This window comes from Sus scrofa, chromosome 9 (assembly GCF_054392235.1).
Source record: "Sus scrofa isolate SSC_HxYL_T2T_F1_AM1 chromosome 9, Sscrofa_HxYL_maternal_Yorkshire_Landrace_v2.0, whole genome shotgun sequence".
NCBI lineage: Eukaryota > Metazoa > Chordata > Mammalia > Artiodactyla > Suidae > Sus > Sus scrofa.
The window spans coordinates 53,329,886-53,348,904 of record NC_139391.1 but is presented as its reverse complement, the minus strand read 5'-3'; the positions used below and the strand labels follow the sequence as shown (position 1 = coordinate 53,348,904).

At 46.2% G+C, this 19,019-nt stretch overlaps 1 protein-coding gene across 1 annotated transcript in view; it reads right to left on the bottom strand.

Moving 5' to 3' along the window:
* ST3GAL4 (ST3 beta-galactoside alpha-2,3-sialyltransferase 4) overlaps window positions 1-19,019 on the bottom strand; it is a 1,054,305-nt gene that overhangs the window by 419,020 nt on the left and 616,266 nt on the right. The gene's annotated exons all lie outside the window — the stretch shown is intronic.

Here is a 19,019-nt window from a genome sequence, read left to right as displayed (position 1 = left end):
CACCCCCACACACACACAGTGCCCAGCAGGCTGTCAGTATACCATCATTCCTGCTCCTGCTAGATCCGACCTGCTAATTCAGGGCCCTGAAGCTGGAATGGAAACCAACCTTCCTGCTGCCCAGGGCTTTCTGAATCCCAGCTCTTTCTCTCTCGCTCTCAGCATGTGCTGTTGCCTATCCTTGAGTGACAGCCTATCTCTGAAATGAGGTCAAAGTTTTCCATCCTCTGCTGGCTGGGTTGGGAGGAGGCAGAAGATTCCTGGATCTCAGGAAGATGAGCTCTGATGTCGGGTATCAAGTTCCTTGGGATTCAGCTGGACCAGGAGCTATCAGAGCTGATGCCAGGCAGGCTGCTCCCCAGCCCCAAGATGCTTGCCGTGGTACCCCAGCCTCTTTCTTGCCCTGGGATGGTGGACAGACCCTTGTCCCACTCTTACTCAATCCTTGGCCAAGTCCCCTCTACACCCTCCCTAGGGTCTTCAGCCTCCATTCCCTCCTAACTCAGCCTTGAGCAGCATGGCAGCACCTGGAAGTTGGGGTCCTACCTAGCAGGGATGACAAGTTTGCCCAACCCTACTGACTGCATGGCCCACTTATTCTGATCCCACCACCACAGACTGGGAAAGCTTTAGAATTCCACTAGGGAGTTCCTGCTGTGGCCCAAGGGGATCAGTGGCATCTCTGCAGTGCAAGAACACAGGTTCGATCCCTGTCCTGACACAGTGGGTTAAAGGATCTGGCATTGCTGCAGTTGCATCAGGTTGCAACTGTGGCTCGGACCTGATCCCCGGCCTGGGAACTCCATATGCTGAGAGGCAGCCAAAAAAGAAAAAAGGGGGAAAAACCCACAGAATTCCACTGGACATTCTTTGGGGAGCAAAGATGGGGCATCTGGCACTAGTGTCCACCTCGGGGGTGGGCAAGAACGTGTATATCCAGAGAAAACGTGAGTTCAGGCAGGGTGAGTCTGGAAACTTTTAAAGGATACCCTGGATTGTGACAAGGGTTTGTGCTGGCCCTGCTGTCAACCTATCCTGCTTATGAAAGTAGCCCTCTACATTTTCTCCCCCAGGTCTGGCATTTCCCATAAGATCACAGAAGAGTCGGGAACTGCTCTTCAGTCCCCAGTATCTCCTTACTAAGGGGGCCCTGGTCGGGGGGGGGTAGCATCAGGGAAGAAGTTTACTTATCTGGATTCTCCAGAGAAGTGTAACCTACAGGACATGTGCATTTTGAAAGAGATTTATTATAAGGAATTGGCTCACTTGATTAGGGGGCTGGCAGGTCCCAAGATCTGCTATCAGCAAGCTGGAGACTCTGGAAAGCCAAGGGTATAAGATCCAATGTGAAGACAGGCAGGCTTGACACTCAAGAAGAGTGGCTCTTCCAGTTCAAGTCCAAGGGTGAGAAGAGACCCATGTTCCAGCTCAACAAGATGAGGCAGGCGTTCCCTCTGATTTGGGGGGGAAGGTCAATCTATGTGATGGGCCTTCAACTGATTGGATGAGGCCTACCCTCACAGGAGGGGGAATCTATTTTACTGAGGCCATCTCAAGTGTTAATCTCAGCCAGAAACACCCTCCCAGACACACCCAGAATAACATTTGGCCAGATAGCTTCCCTCCTCCTCTCCCCAACCTCCTGGTCCTAAAGTTGACACATAGAACCAAACCATTGCAAAGGTGAAGTGTGTCCCATCCTGCACACTGCCTCAGCCAGGCCAGGATCCCGGGGCAGAGTTGCAGCCTTGTCTGGAAGGGAAGGGAAAGCAGGACAGGGCTCCTGTCTCTGCCGCCATGGGAGCTCAGGACCCAGGAGAGACAACAGGGGTTGGGGGGGTGGGGGTTCTTCACCCTTGAGAGACAAGACACAGCTCAGATTCTGCGTTGTTGTGGCTGTGGTGTTGGCTGGCAGCTGCAGCTCAGATTGGACCCCTAGCCTGGGAACCTCCATATGCCACAGGTATAGCCCTAAAAAGAAAAAAAAAGTTTAAGTTGAATTACTAGAATCAGCTTTGCTCACACGTCTGTGCTTGGGATTGCGTTCTTCCACTGAGGCTTTGCAAAGCTTTTCAAAGTCCTCTTCCAAATGAAAGTCATCCAACCCTTGAAACAGCATGTCCTGCCCTTCTCTACCCGAATGAGAACCAGAGCTCCCATCCATTGCCAAGCCTGTCCCCGGTGTTTTCCGCCCTCCACGAGATAGCGCTTCCCTCCACATTTCACAAATGGGCTGGAATTCTCCTCCACTTTCTCCCCCGATAACTTTATTTTCCATGCCCCATGTCACTCCCCACCTTTGGGCTAGCATGTCTCCAACCCCCAGAGGCTGTGTCCCCTCTGGGCAGGCCAGGGGCCTGCAGAACTGCTAAGTTTCTTCTTTCCCACAAGAAGACTCAAAATCTTTCTCAGCTACGAACTGTTAAGGTTTTGTTTATCCATCTAGTAAATATTTATTTCCTGGCCACCTTGTACCAGGGCGTGTGGCCTGCCCTGCTTTCCTGGGCCCTCACCCAGGCCCACAAGCAAGGCTGGGCAGAGCTTAGCATTCTGAGAGGAAACGGTGGCTCCACGGGGCTCCCCGGGCCTTGGACGAGGGAGTCGTGTGGCTGCAGTAACTGTCCAGGTTTCCAGCTGCTGCCACACTTTCCAGGAACCTCTGCAGCACTATGGGCAGCAGCATATCAGATGGTGACACTTGTTAAACTTAGGGCCAGGGGACGCTAATCCCACCCTCTTTCTGTCTTGCATTCATGTCTCTGAGCCAATATGCAGGTCCCTCCCTTCATGCTCTGGTTTTCACCTTTTTTTTTTCTTTTTTTCTTTTTTGGGTCTCACCTGAGGCATATGAAGTTTCCCAGAATTAGGGTCAAATCGGAACTATAGCTGCCAGCCTATACCACTGCCACAGCAACACCAGGTCTGAGCCACGTCTGTGACCTACCACAGCTCACAACAATGTTGGATGTTTAACCCACTGAGTAGGGCCAGGGATCGAACCCACATGCTCATGGATACTAGTCAGGTTTGTTACCACTGAGCCACAACAGGAACTCCTCTGTTACCATTTTGAATCCTGCCTCTGAACCCCAAGGCTTTGGGAGGAGAAGAATGTGGAAGGATGGGGACAGCTGGGTTGGAGCAGAGGAAGCAGATGCTCCTGGAAATAAATGGCTTTTCCATGTGTGTCCATGTGGGCCTCATCGGAGGCCAACCGGAGGCCCTGGGGACCCCAGCAGGAGATGAGCTGAAGGCTGGAAAGGAAATGGGCCAGGGGCTCCACCGTCCACGGGGCTCCCGCTGCTCTCACCGCTAAGAAGAGGAATGGGGGGAGGGCAAGAGGGACAGGGTCCAGCAGGGGTCACCGCTTAGTCACTTTGTAAACTGCTCCTTGGAGACTGGAGAGGAAATGAACAAGGGCCTAGATGGGGGAGGGGGGGAGGACCACAGAGAGGGAGAGGAAGGGAAGAGAGGTGGGGAGGCGGAAGCTGAGTTTGTGATATGGAGGCTGAGCCGGCTCAGGCTGGTCAGGAGCCTTCCTTCCATCTGCTTGACCACTCCTGACGCCCTTCCACAAGCAGCCCTTCCTGGGCCCCTGTTTCCTGATGGGTTAACTCATGCTTCCCAAGGCTGCTGTAAGGTTGGCTGTGTGGTGAGGTGGGAGAGGACTGTACACAGGTGGGGGTGTGGAAACAGAGCAGACCTTAGAGTCCTACCAGCCTTCAGATCCTGGCTTTGTCACCCACCAGGCAGGTGAGAGCAAATAAGGTACTTATGCACCCCAAGTCTGAGTTTTTCCCTATAAAAGGAGGATAATACAAAAGAACTTATTTATAAAACAGAAGCAAACACAGATTTCAAAACCAATCTTGGGAGTTCCCATTGTGTCTCAGCAGTAATGAATCCAACTAGTATCCATGAGGATTCAGGTTCGATCCCTGGCCCTGCTCAGTGGGTTAAGGATCCAGCATTGTGGTGAGCTGTGGTGTAAGCCAGCAGCTGCAGCTCTGTTCAACCCCTAGCCTGGGAACCTCCATATGCAGCCAGCGCAGCCCTAAAAATCAAAGCAGAACAAAAAAACCAATCTTATGGTTACCATAGGGGAAACTGTGGGGGTTAGGGAGGAATTGGGAGGATGGGAATAACACATACACACTACTGTATAAAATAGATGACTAACCAGAACCTATTGTATAGCACAGTGAAATCTACTCAATATTTTGTAATATCCTATATGGGAAAAAAGAATGGATATGTTTAGTATAACTGATTCACTTTGCTGTATATCTGAGACTAATACAACATTGTAAGTCAACTATATTCCAATAAATTTTTTAAAAAGGAGGCTAATAGTGAAAAATTGTTGTTAAGTTTATGTGTGATTATAGTTGTGTATTTATGTCAGACAATATTTCTATTTGTTTTTCAATGACTACTAAAATATTCAGGGAAGGGAGGTAATGGTATCTTTTTTTTTTTATTTTCATTTTTTATTTTAGGGCTGCACCCGAGGCATATGGAGGTTCCCAGGCTAGGGGTCCAATTTGAGCTGCAGCTGCAAGCCTGTGCCACAGCCAGAGCAACGCCAGATCCAAGCCATATCTGAGACCTACACCACAGCTCATGGCAATGCTGGATCCTTAACCTGCTGAATGAGGCCAGAGATCGAACCTACGTCTTCATAGATGCTAGTCAGATTCATTTCTGTTGCTCCATGACAGGAACTCCTCTTTTCTTTAAAATACCTCTATGAGAATAAAATCAATGAAGCAGCTTAGCCTGGTCTTTAGTTCCACATTGCCTCAGGGGTTTTTACTGGGCAGATGCAAAACATGCTTGACACTGAAGTTAGCATCTCCCTATGTTCATAGAAGCCTAAACTCACTGAAAAGTCATGTTAGGTGTTTTCAATGGACATGGTGAGCAGGAGAAAGGAAAGAGCATTTGGAAGCAGTTATAGTGGACTGGAAGAGATGTTGCAGAATTGGGGACAGGTCAGAGGTCCCTGGGTCACCAGCAGCCATGAGGGACCCCAGATTCACAGCTTCTCCCTGGTTTGAGTACATCATAAGCCTCCTAGATTCTGGTGGGAGTCTTGGCAGGGCAGGGGCTCCAGTGTGGAGTCCATTTCATTTGATTTTAATGAAATAAAGGAACAGATACTCTTACATGAGTAAGTTTGTGGATTCACGCTCACTTCACTGCTATTATTATCATCATTAGTGTTGCTGATGTTGCTGTTGCTATTATGAAATAGCCTAGAGCCTGGGCCAGGACACCAGGTTTGAGTGTGTGATGAATGCTGCTCCACTGAGAGGGAAGCTTGGGCAAAGTGCCTCCCCACAGAGGTTCCAGGCACTTCCCTGCTCCAGCTGGCAATGGGGCTTCTCCCATGCCTGGAGTGACAGTGTTCGGACACTTTTCTGTGACTGAGAGCCTGGTTGGAGAGCTCAGCCTTTGCTGGACCCAATGGGTGTGTGTCTGGACAGGGCTGAGGGGGAGCCAGGCCAGGCACGGAGATCTGTGGAGGAAGCCAGGGCTCAGGGAAAACTCTTGTCTCTCCATCTTCAGGCCCGGTCTGCTCCCTCCTTTCCCCTCCCCATCCCCTGCCCCCAACCTGGCTTGTTTCTCCGAGTTCCCTGGCTGAGGAGCAGGAAGGAGGAGGGAGTTTCCAGAATGTCCCTGTAGAGCTCCAGGGGGAGGCTTGGCAACTGGAAATTGTCAGCCGTCTCCTTGGTAACCGGCAGCCAAATAATTCTGGGAATGGAGGAGGGAGGGGAGGTCTCTGCAGGGCGGCCAAGAGAAGAAGGCCCTCAGCTCCAGAGAACTTCAGTTCTTCATTACCTATGTCAGTCGGGGGCCAGTTGGGAGGGAGTGAATCGAAAAGAGAATTTAATGTAAGGAATTGGTAACCAGGTATAAAGCTATTAGGTAACAGAAGGTTAACAAGAGAGGCTTGGGTATCCTAGTGGTGGTGACTGCAGGAGCAGCTACACTCCCAGCACTGGGAAAACAAAGGAGAAGGCTGGAATCCTGAACCTTAGACATTTCAAAGAGGGGGACCCAGGGCCTGGGACCCAAACCCTGAGGAGGAGGCTCCAAGCAAGTCCCCCTGGGCTGGTGCCCAGACTTCTGAGGAAGGGGCACCTGCCAGCTGGTTCTGGGGTCCCTGGGGCATGGGGAGGGGTAGGGGGTGATGAAACTGCACGTCTTGGAAAAACTGCCAACTGGATTCAGCTGCTTCAGGGAGGGCCTGCTGCTGCTTCAGGGTGGGCCTGCTGCTGCTGAGGCAACACTTATGGGGACGCACAGGCTCAAGCAGGAAGGCAATGCCCACCCTTCCTCTTCTTGCCCACAGCCTTCTTCTACAGGCTCCTACTGGGAAATCTGAGAGGGAGCAGCCGGCAAAGCAGAAATGGGGGTTCATAGGGCCTAAAGCCCGCACCACAAAGCCAGGGACAGATGGTGGGTCTGGAGCTGAGAAGCGAGACCCTTAAAATATTAGCCTCTGCTGAAAGGGCACAGGGCAGGCCTTCCCCGGACTTAGTCTGGCTTGTCTTGAAGAGCTACTGACATTCACAGGTTCTGCAAGCTGCAAGGAATTTGTATAATGGTAATGATGAAAACAACATCAGTGAAGAAATATTTAGGTAGAAGTGGCCTTAGGAAAACTCACTATAAATCACTGTGATCAAATCATACATTAAGGGTAAAGGACAAGATAAATAGATCTATGGGACAGAAATAGAAACCAGCCCAGAAATATATCCCAGGGCATATGGATTACAGTATATGACAAAGGTGGCATTTCAAACCAGTGGGGAAAAGGATAGTTTATTTAATAAATTGTATAGACACAACCGGCTGTCTGTCTGACAAAAACAAAACAAGGTTAAGCTCTCTACTTCACAAGTTATTAAAACTAAGTTTCAAATAGATGGAAGATTTAAATGTATTTAAATTTAAACATTGAAAACAATTTAAATATTGGTTTTTATATTTAAACAATTTCATGAGGAAATATTTAAAACAATTTTAAACAATATTTAAAACAATTTAAATATTTAAAACAATTTAATGAAGAAAAAATTAGGAGAATATTTATACAATCTAGGGTTTGAAGAGATTTTTCTAAACAAAGCAGAAAAATCCAGAAGCTATAGAGGAAAATTTTACATGTTTAAACTGTAGAAGGATTAAAGATAACATACACAAAGTCAAAAGACAAATTATAGACTGGAGGAAATATTTCAGTTTACCCCCAATAAAGAGTTAACATCTGGAATATGCAGAGAGTTCCGACACACAATAAGAGAAATAACTAGTCAAAAATGGACCAGACATATGAATAGGTGACTCATGGAAGAGAAAATCCAAATGGTCAGTACATTTATGGAAAGATGCCCAGCCTCACTAATAGTCAAGGTAATGCAAATTTTAAAAGTGTGGCACTGCTTTTCATTTATCAGAATAGCAAAACTTGAAAAGAATGATGAAAGCTAGAGCTGGAGAAGTTGTGGGAGAGACAACACTCCATCACAGCTGGCAGGTATGTGAACTACCACGGATTTTTTGAAAGAGGCGTCTGGTAACATATATGAAAACTGGAAATATGCATCTCTTTGACCCAATCATGTCATTTTTGGCAATTTATACTACGGGGGGGAAAAGAAAACCCAGCAAACTCCGGTATGGAAGGATATGCATACAAAAAATTCTCTATGGCATTTTTGTGTGGCGGGAAAAAATACTAGTAATGGTTGAATGATATACATAAATCCATATACCATGATGTTATCGTTATGCAATTACTCAAAAGAATAAATTACAAGAGACAAATGCTGTATGATTTCACTTTAGATACCTCTAAAAGAGTCAAACTCATAGAAACAGAAAGAGTAGTGGTTGTCCCTGACTGGGGTAGAATGGCAGATAGGGATGTTTAATGGCTACAGAGTTTCGGTTCTGCAAGATGAAAACTTTACTGAAGATGCATACACAACAATGTGAATGTACTTACCACTGCTGAACTGTACACTTAAAAATGGTTAGGATGGTAAATTTCATGTATATTCTACCATAATTTAAGAAAAAGAATAAATTAGAAGGATTTTCATGCCGTTAAGTGAGAAAAGAAACTTGCAGAGAAATGTGTGTGGTATTTGTGAAATAAATGACGATAAATGTATATAAATATCTGTTGGGTAGTCCAGATTTTCTTGGCCGTGACCTGTGTCCTCTGATTCCAGAGCGGGCGGCACCCTCCTCAAAGTCCAGAATTCCAGGCTGGCGTTGCACGAAGCTCACGAGCTCTATCAGCCTCCAGGCAGCAAAGCACCCTAGACTTTTGCCCTAGTGCTCCCCCATCTCAACCCTCCTCCCCAAAACACCAGGCCCCCACAGGCTTGGCACCACCAGCCAAAGCCCACAGCTGTTTCCAATATTCTGCACAAACTTTATTGAAATGAGAAGCCCCGTTTATCATCCCTTAGGCCCCAGCTCTTCCTGATTAGGTACATATGACCTGACCTGTCAGCAGGGCCTGAGCCAGCAATCAAAAGGGAGATTGTTCTCAGCCAGGAGGCGAGAGGGGCAGGAGCCTGGGGAGCTGAGAAGGGCCCAAAGGAGTCTTCCGCCAGCCTGGGACCAGTGGAGGTATTCTCAAGCTGAAGGGAAAAGACAAGGACAGAGCTGAGAAAATTCTTTAAAGGCTACTGGTCTATACTTCTCTGGCTATATCATCTCTCTTTGGCCACCAATCCTCTTTCAAAAGATGGATCCTATATCAGAAACATCTTCCCATTCTCAAACTCAATCCAATTTCTCTTTCATCTCTCATCTGTACCAGGAAACCCCTCTGAATATAATAAAAAAGTAAATGCATCTCCACAATTCTACTCCTCCTAGAGCTGCAGAATCATCAAAACTCAAATATTGAAAATAATTTAGAGATCACCTAAGTCTCAACTCACTCTCAACATGGAAACTCCCTCAATAGCATCTTTGATCAATGGTCATGCCAGGTGACACCTGAACATTCTAAGCTATGTGGTCCAATATGGTAGTCCCTGGCCACATGTGGGTATTTAAAAACAAATCCCATATCTGGGTATATATCCAAAGGAAATGACATCAGTATCTTGAAGATATATCTGCACTCCCATGTTGATTGCAATATTCCAATAACCAAGATATGGAAACAACTTATGTGTCCATCAATGGATGAAAAGATAAAGATGATGTGGTATAAATATACAGTGGAATATTACTCAGCCATAAAAAGAAAATCCTGCCATTTGTGACCACATGAATGAAATTGGAGGGCATTACACTGAGTGAAAAAAGCCAGACAGCGAAAGACCAACTTAAAAAAAGAAGAGAAAAATTCAAACTCACAGAAACAGAGTATTAGAATGGTGGTTGTCAGCAGTGGGGGTGAGAAAAATGGGGATATGCTGGTCAAAGTGTGTAATCTTTTAGTTATAAGATGAATGTGTGCTGAGGATCTAATGTACAGCATGGTGATTATAGTTAGTAATACTGCATTGCATGCTTAAAAGTTCTCAGTGAAAAAAAAAAAAGAAAAAGAAAAGGTAACTATGTGAGGTGGATATATTAATTTGATCATGGCAATCATTTCCTAACAGATACTTGTATTAGACCATGCATTAGATCGTCCCAACATATACATGTGTTAGAAAAAATATAATTGTACTCATCAATTATACCTAATAAAATTGGGCAGAATCAAAAGTAAAAATTCGGAGTTCCCATCGTGGCTCAGTGGTAACAAATCTGACAGTATCCACAAGGATGAGAGTTCAATCCCAAGCCTCGCTCAATGGGTTAAGGATCCAGCATTGCTGTGAGCCGTCGTGAGCTGTGGTTGAGGTTGTAGACACGGCTTGAATCCCACATTGCTGTGGCTCTGGTATAGGCCAGCAGCTACAGTTCCAGTTCAACCCGTAGCCTGGGAATTTCCATATGCCGAATATTTGGCTCTAAAAACAAAACAAAACAAAAAACCCAAACTAAAAATTATACTTAATACGACTTGGAAAAAAAATTAAAACTAAAATCAGTTTCTTAGTCACACTAGCTACATTGCTGGTGCCCAATAGCCAGGTGTTGGACAAGGTGTTAAGAAATTCAGGTGATCACACATTTTGTTCCGGTAACAAGCTAACAAGTCAATCTGCTGGTTTTGTGGATGCTGGCAGAAGACAAGAGAATCCTGGGTCTGAGACAAGGGACTTTATTATTATTACTATTATTGTTATTGTTATTATTACTTCTCTCTTTTTAGGGCTGCACCTGAAGCATATGGAAATTCCCAGGCTAGGGGTTGAATCTGAGCTGCAGCTGCCAGCCTAGACCACAGCCGCATCAACTTAAGATCCAAGCTGCATATGTGGCCTACACTGCAGCTTTTGGCAACGCCAGATCCTTAACCCACTGAGTGAGGCCAGGGATCAAATCTGCATCCTCATGGATACCAGTCAGGTTCTTAACCCACTGTGAGCCACAACGAGAACTCCAGGACTTTATTATTTATAGCAATATCAGTAGTCAGAGTATTGTAGTTTCTTGCTCCAGTTTCCAGAGGGCAACATGAAGAGCGCCAGATGATAGCTGCTTGTATGTACGTGCAGTGGGTTGCAATATAAGACCAGAGCCCTGAGTTTAGGGAACCTGAATCTTATAACGAGCAGGAAGCATGCTGTCCTTTGCTCTGGAGGAAGACAATTGTTCTATCTGCCAAGGTTGTTGACTACACAAAGGTCCTGGAACAGTGTCCAGAAAGAAGGCATTCAGTGTCTCTGCTTGCCAAGTGTGAGGATGTGCAAGACCTGCGGAGAACAGTCTCCCAGCATAATGTGGATATTGAACATTTCCGTCATTGTAGAAAGTTCTGTTGGATAGAGCTGTTCTAAACAATGGGAGCTAGCTGCTTTGCCAGGTCCTCTTATCACTTCTGAATTCTGACCCAAGGAGTTGCTGAGAAATGAGCCAACACTGGCTCTTTGTATTCTTAGGTCTAAGTTTCAAGGTGTTTTCCTTGATGCAGATGTCCATTCACACCACACTCATCTTTCCTGATGGTCTAACGCTATTGACCCAGAGCTTTCATAAGCTCTGTGGTCCTGGGGACCACATGGTGAGAATCCATGAGTGGTGGGGGCAAAGGCGACCCAATTGGGACACTCCTGAGGGGTCCAACACTCTAGTGTAATGATTCCTGAACTTCAGAAGGTGTCAGAATCACCCAGAGGGTTTGAGAAAAAAGCTTGTGAGCCCCATTTCTGGGGTTTCTGAGGCAAGAGGTCTGTGGTAGGAGTTGAGAATTTGGATTTATAGAAGTTTTCAGGTGATGCTGATGCTGCCAATCTGGGGACCACACCTAGAATCAGGACTCTGGTATCATGAGAGCCTGTTGGGCAGGTGATAACTGTTACCTTGCAAATACTTATCCTTAATGAAAGAAAAATATAACTAATTTGGTGTGCTAATTTTGCACATCAAATTAGTTATATTTTTAAGTAAAAAGAACCGATTTAAGGATATATACATGTAAATGATATGGAGATTGGCAAAGGTGAATGCAAAGATGATTGAAGTTTGGCCAGTATTGGAGTTCCCTACATGGCACAGCGGAAACGAATCCAACTAGGAACCATGAAGTTGTGGGTTCGATCCCTGGCCTCGCTCAGTGGGTTAAGGATCCAGCATTGCTGTAAGCTGTGGTGTAGGTGGCAGACGAGGCTCGGATCCCATGTGGCTGTAGTGTACGCTGGCAGCTGTAGCTCCGATTCGCCCCCTAGCCTGGGAACCTCCATATGCCGAGGGTACGGCCCTAAAAAAGACAAAAGACCGAAAAAAAAAAAAAAAGTTTAGATAGTGCCGATGAAGGGGAAGGGCAAAGAACAAGGATTCAGACAGGCCTGCAGTACAATCCCAGAACTGCTGCAGGATGGAAACCTCTACCTCTCACCTTCCGCATTTATCAAATGGCATCTTAAGTTTCCTTGGGAGTTTCCCAGAACTAGTGAGGATTGATTTACTCCCTCCCTTTCCCAGAAGGCAGGCACAACCCCCACCCTTAGGCTGCTTACAGTCTAGGCATCTAGGAGATATGCTCTGTCACCTTTAAATGTTAAGAAATTGTTAGGAGTTATTATAGTCCTGAGTCCCTCACCCCAAGACAGAAACCATCCCACACTCTGTCTGCAGCCCGGGCCTCTGGAAGGAGGAACAAACCCTAGCCTAGCGGAGAGTGGACCGCCTCTCCTGGATGGCAGGCCCAGATCCTGAGCCTCCAGCTTGCCAGCTTCCCTCTGCTCAGGGCTGTGGGGCACAGGCCTTCTCTTTGGGGCAGCTGTTTCTAATCACGTTGCCTCAGGTTAATAGCACAGGTGTTCCATGAATCCTGAGCCTGAATCCACATGAGAACGATAGACCTGGGCCTGATCCAGAAAAGCCACCCAAGACAGAATCCATATTCCTTTTTCAGGGGGAGCAAGGCCCTGTCTTTTTCTTTTTTTTTTTTTTTTTTTTTTTTTTAGGGCCGCTCTTGCAACATATAGAAGTTCCCAGGCTAAGGGTCAAATTGGAGCTGCAGTGGCTGGCCTACACCACAGTCACAACAATGCAGGAGCCGAGGCGCATCCGCAGCTTATACCGCATCTTGCAGAAACGGATCACTAACCCACTGAGCAAGACCAGGGATCAAACCCATATCCTCATGGATACAAGTCAGATTCTTTAGCACTGAACTACAATGGAAACTCCAAGGCCCTGTTTTAATGGGCCTGGTTTCATTAAGTGGTGGTAGGGCAGCAAGAAAGAAAAAACTATGACAAAATGACCAATATTCTTGTGACCATTGGCCTCTCCAGAGAAGGCCCCTTCAAGGAGCTCAGGCCAAACCAATTGGTGAGAGGCAGCCTTTTAAACGATCCCCTGTGTTCATGCTTTGGGCTGGGCCCTCCAGGCTCCAAGCGGGGTTTCCATCCTACCACCAATTCCACGGGTCTTTCTGCTCCCTGGCCTCCTCGTTTTAATGATCTCAGACAGACATAAAAACGGCTGAGCTCAGCACAAGCCATTGAGACAGGAACGTTGCCTCAGGGTCCCTGTGGACCCCAGCTGGGTACCACGCCACCCTCGGTTCCATTTTGACGGGATAAAGTGAACTCATTTATTCGGTTGTTTTAAGTGAGCTCACACTAGGCAGTGCCAGAGAACAGAGACATAAATCTTTCCCAGCACGCGGAGTCACTGCCAAACACCTTGGATAAAACTTTCTGCCTGTTCGAGACAGTTTCCACCCACCCCCCACCCCAAAAAAGGAGGAGGGAAAAAGTACTAAAAATCGAAGGGAGTCAGGGGAGGGTGTTAGCAGATTCTGGGAATGACAAACTTGTCAACGCTTTGGCCTAATAAAAATTCTTCCAGTAAGAAAGGCAAACTTTTAACTCAGAGATTTTTCTGAGCGCTTTTGGGGGATGGGGGAGGGAGGGGGAGGGCATCCTGATCACCTGGCCTGGCTGTGGTTAACCCCAAAGGGGAACCAGGGATTTTTCTACATCCATAAAGGCTGCATCTGCATGAGAGGTGGGCGGTTTGTCACACTTGACTCTCTGGGCTCTGGCTACACCTCAAATGCTTCTAAACTAGAGCAAACTCATGCAGGCTGTTGGAAAAGATTTTGAAAACCTCCCAGCCAGAGAGAAATCTTACCTCAGGAGTGCAGTCACTCAGGGAAGGGGACAACGAGCGCTGTGGCCCAGCCAGCCCTGTGTGGCTGCGGGACCAAGAACTGCTTTTGTTTTTCCTTCACTGAGAGAGTTCTTTAGAGTGTGGATTCTTTGCAAATACTCAAAAGCGGCAACCATGTAGAAGAAAGTCACTCTCAATCTCACCATCCCTATAATGTGTCAAATGGTTTTATTTCCAAGTTTCTTGTCTCCCACATACTTTTAAAGCATAATTGTGACCAGGACTCCAGGCACTGCCCCCCTCACCCCCACCTTCTACTTCCCCTTCTTTTTAGGTCAAGAAGTTCCACCAGATCTGTGTTCTAGAACTTCGCTACACAAATGTGCTCTTCAGACTAAGGGCATCACTGCCACCCAGATCTATGACTAAGAGCCACAGCTTTGCACGCTCCCTGGTGGTTTCTGTTCACATTCGAGCCTCTGAGAGGGTGTTCTGAACAGATGGACCAGGACAAAACTCTTCTGTGAACTGGGGCAACACAAAATTCCTTCTTCTTTCTTCTTCCTGGAGGGATGGGACAGGGATGTGGGGAGGAGGCGCTGGGCTGGGTGCAGGATGAGTTAGGAAGGATCTCTGCTTTCCTGCACCCCACCTCCTCTGCCCCCACGAAGAGGGATTTCAAAGCTGGAAGGGACCTTGGGGATGAGGCCATGGCAGGAGGATGGCTTTGTCTGGCACAGAATGAGCTAGAAATACTCTAGGTGGGGCTAGAACCCAGGTCTCCGACCCCATGGGCCCATTGCTCGTTCCTCACCTGAATGTGCTCTGGCAGACAAGTAGGCAGGTGGGCATGTGTGGCCCAAGCCAAGCCAGAGACACCCAGAGAGACCCCTCACTCCCACCCCTCCACCTCGTGGTCACAGCCCCCTGGCCCAGGCTATCCATGCCCATTTCCTTGTGTCTTGGTTCCAAGTGCGCCTCCTGACTCTTTTGTGACAGGAAAGTACTACCATATGATTCAATACTGTAAAGAAATCAATTCTTCACAAATTAATGTATGGAGTGACTAAATTATTACTGCCACATGGATGCAGATAAAAATTCAGAGGGGTTTTTGGAAGTTGAGAAAATGGATCTAAAATTAATCTTAAAGAATAAAACCGGGAAGGATTATTTTTAAAAAATTAGAATTAAAATAGCCAAGAGGAGGATCAAGTTCTTAAATTAAAATATTATATAATGATAATATTTAAAATGGTAGCACTGGGACAAGAATGAGCTGGAATTAAGTAAGTACTCAGAATCCTATTCTATGTGTGTAGGTTGTAGAAGTTCAATATGATAAAGAAGATAGCAGAAGAAAATGGAAAAAGAAAGATTTCTCAAGACGTGGTATTGGAATTAGTCAATAGCTTTTTTTAAAAAAGGGAAAATGTAACCAACTTGATATACCTCACACTAGAATAAATTTCAGAATGAAAGTCAAATATCTCTGTTAAAGATAAAATCACAATAATTAATAATCAAGAGTAAAATTGAACGTTTCCTAGAGCAGAGCTAACATTCTAGAAACAGCAGACAAACCTACAAAATTATTGATATATTTCACTACAAAAAGTTAGGTAAATTTGTGTGTAAAAGCCATAGTACAGATAAAAAGGGCAAACTAGGAAATTAGATGTTCACTACGAAGTATCTTTATTTGGAAAAAATCAATTTGTCTGTATATTTCACAGAACGTCATAAGGATGATATTAAGATCTCATAAAAAGGGCAAAAGACACCACAGATGTTTTTCGAGCCATGAACCATACATCAAAAATAAATGAATTAATAAATAAAATAAAATTTCAACTTCATACTGAGAAAACTATAAACCAGAAAAAGTTACCAAGCAATTTTAAAAGGGAATCACTTGCTGGATAGGTGAGGTGAAATCAGTGGGGTAATATAAACTGGGGTAGTCATGGCCTTTGGAAGGAATTTGACACTACCTATCAAAAGCCATAAAAATGCTATTTTCTGACCTAATACTCAAACATAACATCTCTAAGGATAAATCAAAATATTGGGCAAGAAGATTTGCTGCAGCATTATCTTTAATGTTGAAAAATTGGACACCACATAAGTGTTCAGCCAGCATAGTAATATGCATTGTGTTTTATTCACATGATAGGATAATCTGGTCTATTATTATTATTATTATTATTATTGGTGTTTTTTTGTTTGTTTGTTTGTTTTTTTGTCTTTTTAGGGCCGCATGGAGGTTTCCAGACTAGGGATTTAATCGGAGCTGTAGCCGCCGGCCTACACCACAGCCACAGCAACGCCAGATCTGAGCCATGTCTGCAACATACACCACAGCTCACGGCAACGCCAGATCCCTGACCGCTGAGCGAGGCCAGGGATAGAACCCGCAACCTCATGGTTCCTAGTCAGATTCGTTTCTACTTTGACACAATGGGAACTCCTGGTCTATTATTATTATTATTATTATTATTATAATGTCTTTTTAGTGTTGCGCTCATGGCATATGGAGGTTCCCAGGCTAGGGGTCTAATTGGAGCTGCAGCCGCCAGCCTACACCACAGCCACAGCAATGCCAGATCCAAGCCACATCTATGACCTACACCACAGCTCATGGCTACACCAGATCCTTAACCCACTGAGTGAAGCCAGGGATGGAGCCTGTGTCCTCATGGATGCCAGTTGACTTCGTTAACCACTGAGCCACGATGGGAACTCCACGGTCTATTATTATTATTATTCCAAAGACCAGGTAGCAACATGAAAAAACCCTGGAATATTTCAAATAAGAGGACATGATAACATATATGCACTATGATTAACTACAAATAAACACATTAAGATAAAAAGGACTCTTTCAAGACAGTAAGTGCTAGGATGAAGCAATGAGATTTGTGATAATTTCCCCCTACCTCTTTTGTTTGCTGTTTTATGGCTTTTATTGTGTAAATAGTAAATTTAAAATGATCCACATTCTGCACAAGCTGATGAAGAAAAATGTAATGAGATGGCCACACAGGGAAGCCAATGAATCTGAAAGTTAGGACAGGGTGCAGTTAGTAGTTAACTGCTGCATTTTCTTTTCGTTAGTGGGAGAGAGTCTTCCTCTGGGCAAAGATCCCGTGGCTCATGTTCTTCTGTGGGTGGAGCTCGGCTGTGTGGGGTCCTGGAAACGTGCTGTTTTAGAAAGGCCGGAGACTCAGAGATCATTTTATCATATTTAACTTTCGGCTAATTCAAGAACCAGAACTACAGCATCCATCCCAAGTAAGGGTAATGGATGCTTCCAAATGATTGAATGTTCCCATGAGTGGGGAGCTCACCACCTTGCAGAGCAGCCTGTGCAGGCTCTGTCTTCTCAGCCATGCCTGAGGCTGCTGCACAGGCCACCCCTCCTACCTTCTCACAAAGCAGGGCTTCCTTCTCAATCGCTTCCTTCCAACTGGGATTTTCAGGTCACAAATTACAAAAAGGAACTGAGACTGGATCACCTTCCCAACAGAAGAAAAGCATTGAGCACAAAATGACTCTCCCCATTTATGACAAATGTATTGTAGAAATGGGAATGTAGAAACTCACAGCTATTCTAGTGACCAGAAAATAAATTACGGGAAAAGATGAATCCCCAAAGAAAAGTGCAATAGGCAGTTGTCTAGATCTATAAAGATTCTCATTTAGAAAATTCTTTCAGAAAATAGATAGTGGTGCTTCAACTCCACCTAAACTCTAAAATGATAGATTGTCAAGTATTATTTGGTAGACAGGGCATAATGTTTGTCCCTCACCCCAAAGTCCTATGTTGAAGCCCTAACCACTGCCCACTTCCCAACCATGTGATAGTATTTGGAGATGAGGCTTTGGGGTGGTAATTAGGCCATGAGGGGGAGGCCCCCACAGTGGGGCTTTGGCATTAGAGACACCAGATAGATGTGTAGGCCTGCCCTCCCTGCCACTTGGGGACACTGTGAGTGGGCAGAAAAGAGTCCTCACTTCACTAGATGCCATCCCTGCTGCACCCTGATTTTGGACTTTCTGGCTTCCAGAAATCAGAGGAAATGAAATGTCTGCTGTTTTTTGGGGGAGGGTGGGGAGCTAAGTGTTTCTTTTTTTTCTTTTTTCTTTTTCCTTTTTTTGGCTGCTCCACAGCATATGGAATTCCCGGGACAAAGATCAGACCTGAGCTGCAGTTGTGAATTTTGCCGCAGTTGCAGCAACTCTGGATTCTTTAACCCACTGTGCCAGGCCAGGGATCAAACCTGCACCCTGGTGTTGCTCCACAGTGGGAACTCCATGTCTGTTGTGGGGGAGGGGGCATCAGCGGATGGGAGGGAGAACAGAGAACACCACCCCTTCTCTCAGCCATGGGTAAAAAAGGGCCAGAAGATGCTGGGGTGTTCTTTCTGGATTGTTCCCAAAACAGAAAGCTGGTGTTCCCTGCAGCACACAGCAAGGCTGTGATATGTCATCGTCTGTGGGTTACAATATCATGAGAGTCTTCAGGACACATGGTGATTCCCTTGAGAATGGAGGAGGGTGAAGTGGGGGTAGGATTTAAGAGGACCTGACTCTTCCGTTAGTCCCTTGGGAAAACTAATGCGCCCTTTGGGCTGTCTGGACAGCAGTAGAAAGGCCCCTGAGTTCAGAAGGCAAAGAAGCACAGGCCCACGGAGAGCCCCTTGTCCTGGACCCCCCTGAAGCATCCACCCGAGCAGCCGTGCTGTCTCACCTGGGCCCTCTCTCTGACCTGGGCCCCCACTGAGTCCAAAGGAAGGAGACTGAACCTCTCAAGGACCAAGAACAGAACAAGGCTGGACACAACTGGCTCCACTCCCCGGGGTCTTGTCTGGGAAGGGAGATCATCCATCCCCCCAGCAATCCTCTGGGACTTTCCAGAATTGACCACACATGCAGAGGCTGCCACAACTCTCCCAAGGCCTGGGCTTTGCTGGGAGCATCAACACTTCCTCAGCCCCTCCTGAGAAGGGCTGTCAGACATCCTACCAGACTAGGACCACACGTTTGCCTCAGGTCCAGCACCTACCATCCAGGACCCATGCCCCCGGCGGCGAGGTGTTCACTCACAGCTCCCACTGGAAATCCCGGCCCTGCTCTACGTAATCGGGAATTTCAATATGTTCGCAGTCTGAGGCTGGCCAAGATAAACCTAATGGATTTGGTTTAATATCTGGTGCCAAGTAATACACAGCTGATTAACCCAGCTCACAGATGCACTGGAATCAACTGGCTGTTCCCAGTTCCTCCATTTACTCTTT